Source organism: Dreissena polymorpha, chromosome 2 (assembly GCF_020536995.1).
Source record: "Dreissena polymorpha isolate Duluth1 chromosome 2, UMN_Dpol_1.0, whole genome shotgun sequence".
NCBI lineage: Eukaryota > Metazoa > Mollusca > Bivalvia > Myida > Dreissenidae > Dreissena > Dreissena polymorpha.
The window spans coordinates 63,809,899-63,827,041 of NC_068356.1; the positions used below are offsets into that span (position 1 = coordinate 63,809,899).

At 37.8% G+C, this 17,143-nt stretch overlaps 1 long non-coding RNA gene across 1 annotated transcript in view; it reads left to right on the forward strand.

Moving 5' to 3' along the window:
- The first annotated feature begins 10,542 nt into the window (after window positions 1-10,542).
- LOC127867362 (uncharacterized) overlaps window positions 10,543-17,143 on the forward strand; it is a 32,995-nt gene continuing 26,394 nt past the window's right edge. Inside the window, exon 1 of the long non-coding RNA XR_008043462.1 lies at window positions 10,543-10,658. This is a non-coding gene — a long non-coding RNA (uncharacterized LOC127867362). The remainder of the gene's footprint in view (window positions 10,659-17,143) is intronic.

The window sequence follows — 17,143 nt, forward strand, 5'->3', positions numbered from 1 at the left end:
GTCTTTCTGGCTCACCCAGTATGGGTTCTCAGAACGTTGCAATACCCGGTCTAAACTGATTCTGCCTTGCCGGTCGGCTACCTCTGCAAGATGTCGTTTGTAGTTTTTCAAATGGTCGACCAGAGTCTTCTTGTCGTTGCACCTGAAGCTGCATAGACTGCAACTAAATGGCACCCGGTCAAATACTACATGGTGCTTAAGGATGTGGCCCATTAGTCGCCCCTTACGATCTTCTTTACCACAATGTTTGCATCGCCGGGACTTCCTTTTGTCTGTCTGCGTTTCCATTATCTGCCCTTGAAAATATAATTTTCACCTTACCATCAACAAGCGTCATGTAAACTGTGTCACTGCACTTTGAATTGCCTGTCACTTCCTGCTTTCCAGAGGTATGTTATAACTCAACCGTCCTGTTAGTAAATTTCGTGCGAAAATATATTCTGTGATATTTACAGTCTGTGATACTATTAACTTGCTGTCTGTGATATTCATTGTCTGTGATACTATGTGATATTCACTGTCTGTGATATACACTGTCTGTGATATTAATTAACTGTGATATTAATAGTTCACTGTGATATTCCCTATCTGTGATACAAATGTTATTTAAATAGTTCACTGTGATATTTAAGTTTTAGAAATTTAGAAAAATAAGCAAGGTATCATAAAATTGCATAGTATTTAAATATTTGAGGAACAGTTAATTTCTACAAAACAAATTACACTGGCGCAAGTTTATGCTCTTTCTTGTTTCTTTTGAATTTTTTTTAACTTTTTTAACACACTTTGTATCCATTTGGGTTTTTCCCGTCCACGATACCTCTTGAGTTTATCATGGTGAACCAGTCTTACTTGGCCTTCCGGATTTAATTGAATAATGAAATTTACATTTGAACGTTTCTCCACTATGACAAATGGCCCTTCATGGGTTTTTTCAAACTTAGGATTTACTCCTACTTGCCTGGTGTCATGTATACACCACACAATATCTCCCTTTTTAAATTTATTAAATGATAATTTAACTTCATATGTTTCTCTATTTCTAGAAGAACTTGAATTCAACTGTCTTAGCGATATCGACACTTTTCTCGCCACCCCATGTGCGTTCAACACTCGTGTCTGGAACTTCTGTGCGTCTTGTCTGGTACTGTCTGCTGAACCAGATGCTGTGTTTGCCATCTTTGACCCAAAGAGAAGAAAGACCACCATCTTTAAAAAGACCGTCAACACCATAACAATCAATGATAGGTTGTATAGTGCCCAATTCCTTTTCACTGGTACAATTTGACTCGCCCGTAGTGAAATACTCTCCTGTATAACGTTCTTTTGAAGTAAGTCACCTTGCCCTTTCTTTTCCTTCCCTACATATCCTAAAGAAAATCGCCCTGAGCATTGCTTTATTTGGGCATCATTACCCCTTTCAATGGTTTGTTCTGCATGATGGGTCAGATTGCTGTTTTGCTTGCCTATTGTAAAAGTGTTTGATAATTTAACCAGGAAATCAGCTACCACATGTCCTTTCCTTTTAGGTTTAACAACAGTTGATTGTTCGAATGATGAGTCTTGGCTTTCAACAAATATGTCCACCAAAGCCTCTGAGAGCGCTGGAACTGTAACATCCTCCGCAACTGTAACCTTCCTCAGCCTTTTGCCTTCTTGCACCAATGGGATCTCTCTCCCTCTTTAACTAATAACATTCTTGCTAAGGAAGATATCTGCTTGCTCCCCATTACCTCCAGCCAGTACATCCAACCCTAACAGTACTTGATCCTCAATGTCAGCTACCACTGCTTCTTTGGTCACCTCAACAGGGCCTAAAGTCATACTAAATATGCCTATTCCCCTGTCCCTGATAGGTGAACCTCCAGCACCTTGCAGCTTGACTGACCCTTTCAAGACTGGTTTGTCCTCTGGACTTAGTTGGTCGTATACTCGACTGGAAACTACTGTTCTAGATGCACCTGTGTCGGCCGTGAAAGTCACTGGCGTTTTACCAATCAGGCCTTTGATGTAAATGCCAGTTCTCAACACCTTTCCATCTTTCACTCCTAAACAGGCTGCATCCGCCTTTACCTCGCTGACCTCGGTTCGCTTTTCGTTGCCCTCAACACTGTTTTTAACTTCTTCTAACAGGACCTCCCTCTGGGCTCGAGAGAAGCCCCCTGCATGTTTAAAGCCGGTTGCTCCTTTCTTGGTTGGCTCCATGTTCTTTTAGGACAATCTCTGGCGTAATGTCCTATGTCATGACACGCAAAACACTCTACATCTCTCTTAAATGTTGACCTTTTCCTGTCTTTGGCTTGCTGTGCTTCCTCTAGCTTCTCAATCCTTTTGAGAAGTTTGGCTATCAGTTCATTCTGGTTAATTGTTTCGTCCATTTTATAGGGGTTGATGTCTGGGATTCTGCGTTTGTTGACCACTGTTTGACTCTGTCTGTTTAAAGGGTATTCTATTCACTGGCTCTTGGTATTCGCTGTCACTGTCTTCAAGTCCATCTTCAGTCGTGGCTACTGTTCTCAGAGAATGCTTGTTGCTTCTATCAGATCGGCAAGCATTCTTCGTCTGGATCATGTTGACCACATGAAATACAGCTTCGTCTATATCTCTAGGTTCTGTGTGGAACTCCACCGTGAACTTAGCCTCTTGATCGAGCAGCCCGTCAAGAAATCTTCTAACAAGGTCTTCGTCCCTTGTCAAACGATCCCTATACCCGTGTGCCTTGTCATACAATTTCTTCAGTTCAGCGGCGTATTCCTCGGCGGTTTCACCGTGTCGTTGGCTTCTTCGATTGAATTTGGCGGCGAATAACCTAGGCGTTTCAATCACCCGGTAACGGCTTGTTATTTCTCTTGTCAATCTTTCATAGTCTGAAAGTATTCTTGATGGTAGCTGTGTGAACACAAATTCGCTTGCTTGACCTTCAAGCCTTGGTAACAGATTGTCAAGCTTGTCCTCCTCCTCCCAGCCATACCGTCTGGCTATGGCCTCAAATTTAGAGTGCCATACATTCCAGTCCTCTTTTCCCGTAAATGGAGGTTTCTTTGGTAATGGTACGTTGTTTCTTCTGCTTTGCTGTCTCGCTCTAAACTGGTAATCTCTCCTATTGTCGCCTAATGGTATGTTAACCAGGTCTTGTCTATCGTTGAATTGACAGTTGTTGAGGTCTTGGTCCCTATTGCCATCTCTTCTGTACGACTGTGCATGACTGTCACCACGTTCCTCAGTACCGTATCCCAAATCTCTCAGTTGTGGACCATGGCTGTCATGCCTTTGCTGCTTTAATTGTCTTAACTCTTGAACAACTGTTTGCAAAATACTGGCCACATCATTTGTTGTAAAAGGGTTGGCTTCCTCAGCGCTTTGCTCCATGTTTGTTCCACTGCGAGGTAATTTTCCACCTGTTTCAGTTCCCGTAGCAGCTTCGTCATCAGAAATGTTACCGTTGTCATCATTTTCGGTTGACAAATTCCCAGTTAAAAAGCCTGGTCTTAGTGTTATTTCTACCTCACTATCTATTGAGTTATTTGCCATAATTAAACAGAATGTTTAAGTCGACAACAAATCATATTTTTCAAGTTATTTCTTTCAAATTTACTAAATAAAGTCAATAAGACTTTTCCAAACTTTACGCCAAGTGTTAACTGTCATTTTATTTGATGTCACTATGTGTAGGTTCAGATCACTGAATATTTATTTATTATAAAGATTCCACTTCCAAGACACCATAATGTAGCGCCCAGCTCTATAGGGCTTGTAATTGTTATTTCATATCGTCAATATAAATGGAAAACAAGTCTGTTTGACGCTTTACTTTTTATTTCTCTGCCATTTAATGGCTTGTTATATAGCGTCAAAATTCAACTGTTACAGTTCTTGGCATAAAATGTTAACAAATAAACAATGTGTCTTAACGATTTGAGTGTCCACGTCGTCTTGTAAAAGGGTTACAGTCCACTAATAAATTAAGTGCACTGACACAGGCTTATTAAATATAAAATAGTAGCAAAAAGCGTAAAACAATTTACAATTGAACTAAATATGTTTCTTATTCTTATTCAGATTTATCAATAAAACGTACTTTAACAATGTTCGTTTCCGTTACTTTAATATTTCGCTTAAGATGTTATGCGATAAGTGTTTAAAGTTATGAAAATTTTAAGTGTGTCCCTGAATAGTGAAAACCGCTCCTTTTATACCCATGGATGGGCAAAAACCCCAAACTGGACTAAGACCAAATAAAACCCACTTAAAACCCGTTTTTGTCCCATCCCCAAAAATGCCCAAATAATGACCAACAAAAAGAACGCTCAGTCCCAAAAATAACCCATTTATGGAACGCGCTCCATGGATACCAGAAGGAAACGGGCAGGAACAGTCGCCATATTGGAAATTGCTAACAATCTATCAAAATTACTTAAACAATCAATATTTGACAGTGAAACCTACTGAATTCATAATAGAGAATGATCTTTTCATGTTTTCTCAGCAAGTTACAATAGACCAGACGATGCAAATAAGGTAGAATTTAACGGTTTACTAACGACTCGCCCCCTTAACGACTCGCCCCATAACGACTCGCCCCACTTTTTATAACGACTCGCCCCACTTTTATAACGGCTCGCCCCACATGTATAACGACTCGCCCCTCATAGATAACGACTCGCCCCATCATTACTTATATGGTAGGATTTTTATTTAATTTCGATTTTATTGTGTTTTAAGTCGGTAAAAACTGGTGGGGTATTGAAAAAATATCTTAAGATTTGGCAAATTAGAAGTTTGAAGAAATTTGTTAAAAAGCTTTACTTTAACTTTCACCTTTTTCAGGAACTTTCAACAGAAACTGGAATACTGTATCGCATCCTGCATGATATGTTCAAGATTTCTACACCTGGAATTTTTTCAACTCTTGCAATTTATATTATGCGTTACCACAGTAACATAACTATGTTTTTGCGCATATAATATATAACGACTCGCCCCATCATTTTTATTGTTACATTTTTAGCATCTATGTTAAATGTAAACAGTACAGATGAATAGAAAGAGAAATATAGAAGAAAAACTTTTTTTGTGTTGATGGTTTATTAGATACTTATGTACTTATATACAACAACAACAACAACTTATAAAAATAGAAAGTTACGAGGTGTGTACCAATACATTGAATTAATAAGAAAAGTTTACAAAAGACAGTAATACATCAGTAATCAATATAATTATATCTTAATATTATCAACATTGAATTTATGAAAATGATTTTATTCAAACGTTTTATTCATAACAAATTTAAAAACTATTTACACAAACAACAACAGCAACAACAACTATTTACACAGGTCCGTACATGGCTGAACACAAGTCCAGCAGCTGACTAGTTGAGATGGAACGTTCGTTGTATCTTTTCCACACTCCCCAGAGCTTCCCCTGTACCTGAAGTGTCTGTTTATTCTGATGTCTCCTCAACTTTCCCTGTCTCACTAACCGCACCTGTGTTAGTAAGCAGCTTCGCCTCTTCACACAACAGTTGAACCAACAAGTAAAAGGGGAGATTCCCTTTCTTCGCACGTCGGATCAGGCGATGATGCCAGCCCTCGCTGTCGTTGTTGGTGCGAATGGACCGACCAAATACGCACCAACTATCAATAGGCCACAGTGGGTTTGTCATCCACGTCCGTTCTAGGTAGTCAAAGTATCTGTCCGTCGCGTCAGTGTCCGATTTCGTCCGTAATGTGTCGAAAGCAGGTCGAATGTCCTCCACGGGTAGTAGCGGCAGTGCAAATGTCTTTCTAAGGAGTGCATACACGTCACAGCGCTCGTTGTATGCAGTCTGAAATATATAAATCATTATACATTATATGTATACATACAGTATATATGATATATGTGACAATATGCATACTAATTAAACTGTTCATATTTAGAAAAACGCGACTCATTTCATAAATACATGGAAATAAACACATGGAATTATAAATACAATACATACAATATATCTGCAATCCGAATTCTTGAACCTTCCGATAGAGGGCCTGTCCAAAGTGAAAAGCGCAGCCATGGATATCAGGTTGGGGAAACACGGCTCTTATAGCCTGCCACAGTCCAGCCTCGTAATCCACCACAAACGACTTAATAAACCTCGGTTGACGGCAGATGTTGTAGGATAGACTATAATATAAGCATAGATAACAAGAGAAAAACAGTTTATACACTTTTATATATATTAGTAAACAATGCTGCGCTGCAAATACAGAGTGCAAAGTTGACACACAATAATACTACAACGCAAAAAAATAATTTATCTTCGATTGTACGTTTTTGAAGTACTTACCAGTGTTACCACATTTTATGTGATGCCACCGTGAACAGTTGTTACATGTCACCGCTCTGGAGTTTGGTACACCCGTCGTAGACAAAACAAACAAGGAGGCGCAGGCATGGTGTTAGTCGAATTATCAATTTAAAATAATGGTATACTATTATCATGTATACATCTTTAAATACTAAACTCCGCAGTGGCACGTATTACTCAATTAAAGTTATAACCATTAAAGTAATTAAACAAATCGTGGAATTAATTGATTTATCACAAATGGTTTCTTGTTTATTTGAAACCATTGCAAATTTTCCGCGATAATTCTTCATACCTACAAATTTAAAGAACCGCCATTTAATTAGGATTCAATGTTTATTTGAAACCATTGAAAACTTTCCGCGCTAATGGTTCACACCAAAATTTAAAAGAAACGCCATTTGATTAGCATTTTCAAGTAAAGTTTGTGTGAAAAACACAAAAGGACTGATACGCATTTTTATAATATGAAAAAAGATTTTTAAAACGTGTATTGTGTATTCAGATCAACAGGTAATAAATAGGTAGATTTAAGATTATAATGGTAATTTTGAAATTATAAATAAAAAATTATCTTACAGATGAATTGCGTCCGTAAAATTTCTGCAAAAAAATAAATTTCGGCAAAGACCTTTTTTCATTTTTCTTACCTTTCAATACCCGTATATATGAAAATATCTTTTCCACGAAGCAAGGTATTCACGCTTTCGCGATTATCATGACACGTGTATTGTTGATTGTTATCACCCGCCCGCGGTAATGTACCTGTCAATTTTGTTGTTAATTCATCGGTCTCCTTTATAACGATAATTCCCAAATTCTTGAGTAATTTAACCTGGGAATCTTTAATTGTCGATATGATCTTAGCCTTTGCTTCTTTTTATAAATATAAAGGAAAGTATGACATGAGACAAATGTGCCGATATCGAATAGTCTTGCTTTATGATAATATTGTCACTGAACAAAGATGTAAAAAAACATCATAAAATAAAAATTATTACTTTTCAGAATATGCCTGCAAAAGACGTATATAAGGTCAGGTATAAGGCAAAAAACCGCTTAACGATGGTTATCAAACAATGCTGAACCTTAAATTCATATTATGAATTGATTTCATTTATATTACCATATATAATATAACATTTTATTTTGATAGGGCGATTCGTTATATATGTGGGGCGAGTTGTTATACATGTGGGGCGAGTCGTTATAAAAAGTGGGGCGAGTCGTTATGGGGCGAGTCGTTAAGGGGGCGAGTCGTTACATTACCAATTTAACCTACGTCCCAGCATTCAAGACAAAATGGTGGAACACATGTTTGCAAACATAAACTTACGGACAATAACATTGGATTTAAAGGGTAAAATACAGTGCTTCACAATAAACACTGAGCAGTTATCTGTATAATTATTAGTTTTATGGAAAACTTGAGCGAATAGCGTCGTATATTAAAAACACATGAATAATCTTTATCAATCAACAAGTGTAAAATATGAAACGACAAAATCATTGGAAAAGTTAACACAATTCACTCTACATTTTGCCTAAATGATTGATTATACAATATGCTCATGAGGTAAAAATGTATTTGTGAGTTGTTACTATCAACAAAACAATGGAGCTGTGGACACTCAGATAAATTGGATAATGTGTAGCTCAGGAGGGTGCTGGAGGTTTCGGTAAATGACAAGTTCGGTAAATTGATTTATATAGTAAATGCCGTGGAGGGTTCGGTAAATTGGTTTTTATAGAGGTGGTATACCTACAACGAGGTGTTAATGACACCTATTATTGGCTAATAATAACATCAGGGGCATTTATTTGCAAACTGTGGATTAATTTTGAGTTGAGTAATTAATGCTATGCCTACGGTAAAGAATTAAGGGAAATGAATAAGCTACCTCTAAAAAACGAATTCTGTTAGGAAATTCAATGTGGGTAAATTTACAGCTTAATACACAGGCATCTGGCTACTGTACTGGAACAATGGGTTTTACGGCCAAAATAACTGATATCATTTTTTGCCTGAACAAATCCGAATAAAAAAATAATAACTGATTGACTTTGTCATCCGTTTTATTTACCATATATTATAAATAAGCAACAAGTAAAACATGGATACAATATATACATATATAAGACATATTTGAATATTTCATGTCATTTAAAAAAAATGAGGGCGTAGTCACATATTAATAAGATACATTTATGACACAGTACAATATTAATACGACACATTAGTATCATTCAGAGTTTCCGCATGCCGATTTAATTTCATTTCTAATAAAAATGAGATAAATTTATGACACAATACAATTTAATGTGACATTTCAACAATATCAGTCATACACATCGTTCAAAACTCGTCGTCGTCGAGCTTGTGGTGGACCGCCGTGGATGGTCCCAGGGCATTGAATGGCTGATGATCCTCAGTAGATCAGTGTTTGTCAGCTTCTCCTCTTCGTAGTCATCCCATGCTTGATGTAGTCTGCCGTGTATCGCAATATATTTCTTCCGTCTGATCTTCGTGAGAAGGTGCTGGCTAACAAGCCGTATCTGAAGATCAACTGTCTCAGATTCCTCTTTGAGAAGGTTGGCCAACTTGTACAGACCAAGGTTTGCGGAACACGCTCGTGCGTTGATGCGTCTATGCCATCCTTTAATTATAATAAAAACATATTTTTATACTTAATAACACGATTATGTCATATTATTTTTTTTTTGGGGGGGGGGGGGGAAGGGTCCCGTGCTGCGGGTATGTGAGTACATTTCCCGGTAAGAGCCGCATTATTATTATTTTTATCTGATACGCTTTAATTAAGTTTTTTTCAACCAATTGTTTAAAAACAAATATAAAAAAAAAACAATCATGACCTAAAGATAAAATTTTAATATATAATTTACCTCCCTTGATTAGAATATTAATAGAATGCAAGCCAGGATAATTAATATTAACACTTTGCAAACATCTCTAAATTGAAAAAATCAACTCCGTACATTTAAACAGATAATTTAATTAGTGTCAAACAACTCAATTAATGTACACGCTTATCGACAAAAGGTGCGATAATCCCTATTTATACCAATTTACCGAAACCTCCACGGCATTTACTATATAAATCAATTTACCGAACTTGTCATTTACCGAAACCTCCATAACCCGCTCAGGAAATAAAGTAAACAGGTAAGTACATTAAACAAATTATGAATGTTACATGTAAATGATATACATATGGTAAACTATTGAACAACAACAATGTGCGGGGCACATCAATATTTACCTCAGGAGCATTCAAACTCAAGAAATCAACAGCATTATATTTTTAAAATATTAGTAATACCCGTTTATTTTTTTCAAATTACCGACAAAAATCGAGACACACAATTAAGTAAAGTTACCGATATGCATTGATAACAATGTGTAAACGAACTGATATTTTTTTAGGCATGAGTGTCGTTTTACTTTTTTTGATGTAATTCATATATTCGGTAATGAACCTGTTACATTCTTTTTTTTAATTGTCACTTGACAAACTGTGAACCTTTTTTTCAGGGAAAATAATGTCCAAATCCGCAGTCGGGTGTGAATGTTATTGAACGTCAATTAGTTTTCAAAAATGTTTAAATCGGAAAATAAAAATAGCTTTATAATTGGCTTGAATTTCAACATCAACTTATCCCTTGATGTTTCAGAAAAAAAGTATATAAACACCCTTAATAGTATTTTCTCACAGTTATATCAGTCCACATACGTAAAAAAGAATTACAAAATAAAACAATCCTTACCAAAATAAACATAGGAATATATTACCACTGAGTCTGTTTAATCGCTTCTCTTAACTATGGTTTGATCGTTGGCTGAAGTACAGCGGATTGATAAATTAGATCATTCGGTTTGTTTCAAATTTCCTTTATGTTGTTTCATTAATACTTTCTGTCGATATTTTATTTTAACGGGGATCGTGTTTTACCACTGAATGACATAACATCCCTTATAAAACCACAATGAATCATAAGCAAACTTTTTAAATATACCTGTTTTAAACCTGACAATTATCTAAAATGATCGACTACTCTTATCGATTTGATAATAACACAATCAATATTGACAGTGTAATATGAGCACGGCTTTGTAGAAGTTTTCAAATATATTGGCTTTGAAATTATAATATTTGTATCGCGTGATTGACGAAAAAACCTATTCATACTTATGAAGTTCAATATCATTTAGAGCTGTACTTTGTGGCAGTTAGTGGCATTGCAAGATTGTCTACAGAAGACCATATGACTTTGCAACTGGCAAGAAGTAAGTTTCATATAATTGATGCAAAGTTTATATATGTTGTGGTATTTTCACTTTGTGTGTAAATGCAAGAGTATAAAGATGCTTTAAGTCTTGGTAGTATGGTATGATGTTTTGATATTTGAAATTATACATATAATGTTCAATACACTTTATTCAGGTGTATATATATATACACATCGGAATGTTTCATATTTTGCAAAAGAACATTTAAAAAAGAAGTGTAAACAATTTTAAAGCTATTCTTGTTATCAAAAATTTGGAAAATAAATGAACTCTCTTTTAATAAAGCTTTTACCATACGAAATTAATTATTAAATATAAAATCCTACATGGCTAATTGTAGCGCGATAGATTTTGCTGTCCTGGGTTCTAATCTCAGACAAGTTAAAGCAATTATTTAATTTAATTTCTCAATATTGGAATTATTTTAAATGTATAGAAAATGCATTTAATAATATTTGTCAAATACCAAAATAAGTTATCATGTTCCTTTAATGAAACATGTTAATGCTTTATCTTGAAATGTCACAAACGCTGGTCAGCAAGACTAATTGAGATTTATTTTATATAAACCGGTACATTATATTTGAGAAGCAAGTTTAACTTCAGCAACATAAATATATTATGTTGTAAAATAAGCGATACAATACATGATATTGATATAGTTTGAAGAATTAACTACAATGTGAGCATGTTTTTGTTAACTAGATTTTTTTGAAAGACACCGATGCCACAGACGGCACAATAAGGCAAATCTACTAGTCATCTAAAGAGGACTTGCTACCTCTAAAATACTTTAATAAACTAAATACTTAAACAAAAAAAACGAATTGCCAATATATATATATATATATATATATATATATATATATATATATATATATATATATATATAGCTCTCTCTCTCTCTATATATATATATAATATAAACAATTACTAAGGGCCATACTTATGCCGACTTTACTGTAGCGCACATTTCTTACTGTACGCGTGTCAAAACTGCTGTGGTGTTACGTGTGTGATGTAAGCCTATTTAGCCTATTTAGCAAGTTTAGTATATAGATTAAAACTTTCATCCTATTTAGCCTATAAACACCCTTTTCAGTCGCTTTCGCCTAATTAACAAGTTAAGTACATATGTTGACGCATGCACCCTATTTAACCTATTTAGCAAGTTTAGTACATATGTTAAAACATACATCATATTAAGCCTATTTAGCCTATTTAGCACCATTTTCAGCCTATTTAGCCTTTTTAACAAGTTAAGTACAAAGGTTGACACATGCATCCTATTAAGCCTTTTTCGCACACCCTCTTCACCATATTTAGCAAGTTTAGAAACATGCATCCCATATAGCTTATTAAGGACCCTTTTCAGCCTATTTAGCCTAGTTAACAAATTTAGTACATAGGTTTACACATGCATCCTATTTAGCCTAATTAGCACTTTTCAGCCGTGTTAGCCTTTTTAACACTGTCATGTAAAGTACATAACCTATTTAGCCTATTTAAAAAGTTAAGTACATAGGTTGAAACATGCATCCTATTAAGCCTATTTAGCACTCTTTTCTGCCTATTCAGCATATTTAATAAGTATAGTACTTTGGTTGACACATGCATCCTTTTTAGCCTATCTTGCGTATTTAGCGCCCTTTTCAGCCTATTTAGCTTATTTAACAAAATTAATACATATGCTGACACAGGCATCCTATTTAGCCTATTTAGTACCCTTTTCAACCTACATGTATATAGCGTATTTTACAAGTTTAGAACATACCGGTAGGTTGAAACATGCATCCTATTTAGCCTATTTAGTGCCCTTTTCAGCATATTTAGCCTATTTAGCAAGTAATCACAAAGGTTGACACATGCATCATATTTAGCATATTTAGTCTATTTGGCACCCTTTTCAGCCTATTTAGCCTATTTAACAAGTTTAGTACATAAGTTGAAACATGAATGCTATTTAGCCTTTTTAGCCTATTTAACACCATTTTCAGCCTATTTGCTTATTTAACAAGTCCAGTACATAGGTTGAAACATGCATCCTATTTAGCCTTTATAGCATATTTAGCGCCCTTTTCAGCCTATTTAGCCTATTTAACAAGTTCAGTACATAGGTTGGACAATACATCATACTTAGCATATTAAGCATATTAAGCAGCCTTTCCAGCCTTTTTAGCCTATTTAGCAAGTGTTGTATATATGCTAAAAATACGTTCTAATTAGCATATTTAGCAGAACTTTCCGTTTATATAGCCAGTTTTGCAAGTTTAGTACATATATTTAAACATACATTCTTTTTAGCCTCTTTAGCCTATTAAGCAGCCTCTCCTGCTAATTTAGTCTATTTAACAATTATATAAAATAGGTTGAAACATAAACCATATTTAGGCTATTTAGAAAAACCTATTCAGTCTATTTAGCTTTAAAGAACTCTAATTAAATAGCTGGAGACAAACATCATATTATTCACTTTAAGCATATTTAGCAGCCTATTCAGTCTACTTAGCGAGTTAATTAAATAGGTTGAGACATAATCATTTAGCGTTATAAAAAGCCTATTCGCCTTAATACGGTTTGAATTAGGGTCGGCGTCATATACAGCCTATTATGTGTATAATAAGATATTTATATTGCGAGTGGATATGCACCTTTAAGGGTCGCTTGCGGATAAACAAGAGTTATACCCCGGATCCGACCTAGTGCTCGCTAAACTCCCGACGGCTGCCTGTCGGGCTGATCTAGTTTCGGCCCGGGGTTTAAATTTAGGTCGGCGTCACATATAGCCTATTTAGCGTATGATGCTCTATTTACATGGCGAGTGGGTATGCACCTTTTCGGGCCCTTTTTGGACAAATAAGAGTTAAACCCCGGAAGCGAACCAGTGCAAGCTTTAAACCCTATGGCTGCCTGTCGGGCTGATCTAGTTTCGGCCCGATGTTTTAATTAGGGTATGCGTCACCTACAGCCTATTAAGCGAATTATGATCTATGTACATGGCAAGTTGTTATGCTCCTTTAAGGGTCCCTTTCGGACAAACAAGAGTTATCCACCGGAGGCGACCTAATGCACGTTGAACTCACGTCAGCTGCCTGTCGGGCTGATCTAGTTTCGGCCCCGGGTTTTAATTAGGGTCGGCGTCACCTAAAGCCTATTAAGCGTATTATGCTCTATTTACATTGCGAGTGGGTATGCACATTTTAGGGCCCCTTTCGGACAAACAAGAGTTATCCCCCGGAAGCGACTTGTGAAAGCTAAATTCCCGTCGGCTACCTGTCCGGCTAATCTAGTCTCGGCCCTGGGTTTTAATTAGGGTTGAAGTCACCTAAAGCCGAAATAGCGTATAATGAACTATTTACATTGCGAGTGGGTATACACCTTTAAGGGCACCCTTTCGGACAAACAAGAGGTATCCCCCAGAAGAGACCTAGTGCACGTTGAACTCCCGTCGACTACCTGTCGGGCTGATCTAGTTTCGGCCCGGGGTTTTAATTAGGGTCGGCGACACCTAGAGCCAATTTAGCGTATTATGCACTATTTACATGGCGAGTGTGTATGCACATTTAAGGGCCTTATTCGGACAATAAAAAGAGTTACTCCCCGAAAGCGACCTATTACACGCTGAAATCACGTCGGCTGCCTGTCGGGCTGATCTAGTTTCGGCCCGGGATTTTAACTATGGTCGGCACCATCTTCAGCATATTGAGCGTATGCATTATGCTCTATTTCTATGGCGAGCGGGTATGCATCTTTAAGGGCCCCTTTCGTTCAAATAAGATTTATTCACTGGAAGCGACCTAGTGCACGCTGAACTCCCGTCGGCTTCCTGTCGGGCTGATGTAATTTCGGCTCGGGGTTTAAATTAGGCGTCACCTACGGCTTATGTAGCGTATGTATTATGTTCTAGTTACTTGGCAAGTGGGTATGTACCTTTAAGGGTCTCTTTCGGACAAACAAGAGTTATCCCCCGAAACCGACCTTATGCACGGTGAACTCCCGTTGGCTGTCTATCGGGCTGTTGTTTCAGTTGCGGCACGGGGTTTCAATTAGGGTTGGCGTCGCCTTCAGCCTATTTAGTGAATTAGGCTCTATTTACATGGCGAGTGTGTATGCTCTTTTAAGGGCCCTATTCGGACAAACAAGAGTTATCCCCCGAAATCGACCTAGTGCACGCTGTACTGCTGTCGGTTGCCTGTCGTGTTAGTTTCGGCCCGGGGTTTTAATTAGGGTCTGCGTCACCTATTGCCTATTTAGTAAATTAGGCTCTACATTGTATTTACATGGCGAGTGTGTATGCACCTTTAATGGCCCTTTTCGGACAAACAAGAGTTATCCCCCGAAAGCGGCCTAGTGCTCGCTAAACTCCCGTCGGCTGTCTGACGAGCTTTTTAAGTTTCGGCACGGGTTTTTAATTAGGGACGTCCTCATCAGCAGCCTTTTTAGCGTTTGTGCTATGCTCTATTTCCATGGCGAGTGGGGATGCACCTTTAAGGGCCCCTTTCGGACAAACAAGAGTTATTCCCCGGAAGCGACCTAATTCACGCTAAACTTCGGTCGGCTGCCTGTTTAGCTGACCTTGTTTCGGCCCGTGGTTTTAATAGGGTCGGCGTAACAAACTGCCTATTTATCGTATTATGCGCTAAATTTATGACAAGTTGTTATGAACCTTTAAGGGCCTTTTTCGGAAAAACAAGAGTTATCCCCCGGAAGAGACCTAGTGCATGCTGAACTCACGTCGGTTTCCTGTCGGGCTGATCCAGTTTGTGCCCGGTGTTTTATAATGGTCGGCGTCACATACAGGCTTTTTAGCCTATAATACGTAATTTACATGGCGAGTGGGTATGCACCTTTACGGACCGCTTTAGGACAAACAAGAGTCATCTCCCGGAAGCGACCTAGTGCCCGCTGAACTCTTGTTGGCTTAATGTCGTGCTGATCCAGTTTCGTTCCGGGTTTTTCATAAGTGTTGGCGTCGTATACAACCTACAATGTATACAACATCGTATTTAGCACATAAGGCGCTATTTACATGGCGAGTTGGTATGCACCTTTAAGGGCTGCTTTCGGACAAACAAGAGTTATCCCAACGGAAGCTACCTAGTGCACGCTGAACTCACTTCGGCTGCATGTCGGGCTGATCGATTTTCGGCCCGGGTTTTAATTAAGGTCGGCGTCACCTATAGCCTATTTTTCGTCTTAGGCGCTATGTACATGGCGAGTGTGTATGCATCTTTTAGAGCCGCTTTCGAACAAACAAGAGTTATCCCTCGAAAGCGACACAGTGCACGCTGAACTGGCGTCGGCTGCCTGTCGGGCTAACCTAGTTTTGGCCAGGAATTTTAATTAGGGTCGGCGACACATACAGCCTATTTAGCGTATAAGGTGCTATTTACATAGCGCGTGAATATGCACCTTTAAGAGCCGCTTTCGTACAAAAAAGATTTCACCGGAGCGACCTAGTGCACGCTGAACTCTCGACGGCTGCATGTTGGGCCGATGCAGTTTCGGCCGGGGGTTTAATTAGGTCCGGCGTCACCTACAGTCTTTTTAGCGTATTATGCGCTATTTACAAGGCGAGTGAGTATACAGCTTTAAGGTCAGTTTTCGGACAAACAATTGATCCCCCGGAAGCGAGTGCACACTGAACTCATGTCGGCTGCCTGTCGGGATGACCTAGTTTCGGCCCGAGGTTTTAATTAGGGTGCGCGTCGCATACAGCCTATTTAGCGTAATAGTCGCTTTTTACATTGCGAGGTTGTATGCACCATATAGGGCCGCTTTCAGACTAACAAGAGTGATCCCCCGGAAGCGACCTAGTGCACGCTGAACTCCCGCCGGCTGCCTATCGGGCTGATCTAGTTTCGTCCCGGGGATTTTCAGTTGTTTCTTCTTCGCATAAGCCTATTTCGCGTATAATGCTCTTTTTACATCTCGAATGGGTATGCCCTTTTAAGGGGCTCTTTCGGACAAACAAGAGTTATCCCGAGGAAGCGACCTAGTGCATGCTGAAATCCCGACGGATGTCTGTCGGGCTGATCTAGTTTCGGCCCGGGTTTTAATTATTGTCGGCGTCACCTACAGCCTATTAAACGTATTATGCTCTATTTACATGGCGAGTGGGAATGCACCTTAAAGGGCCGCTTTGGGACAAACAAGATTTAGATTTTATCTAAAGGGACTAGCAATCTTGATATATCAACTATCTCCTGAATCCACCGTGAGATTTACATGTAAGCAATAAATCGTCTGCTGATCCAGAGTGCGGGACTAGTTTACATATTGATATTTTGACAATAGTCCGAACGCTTTTCATACATTTGAATGGAATGGAAAAACAAACATTAGTGTAAATAAAGAAGAGGATAAAACACTTTCGAAAATAAGTCACAGATAAATGTGGTAATGATTATTCTTATTAATCATGACAACACCTTATTCATATTAGACTTTTTACAATTTTATTGACTTAAATCATCATAATT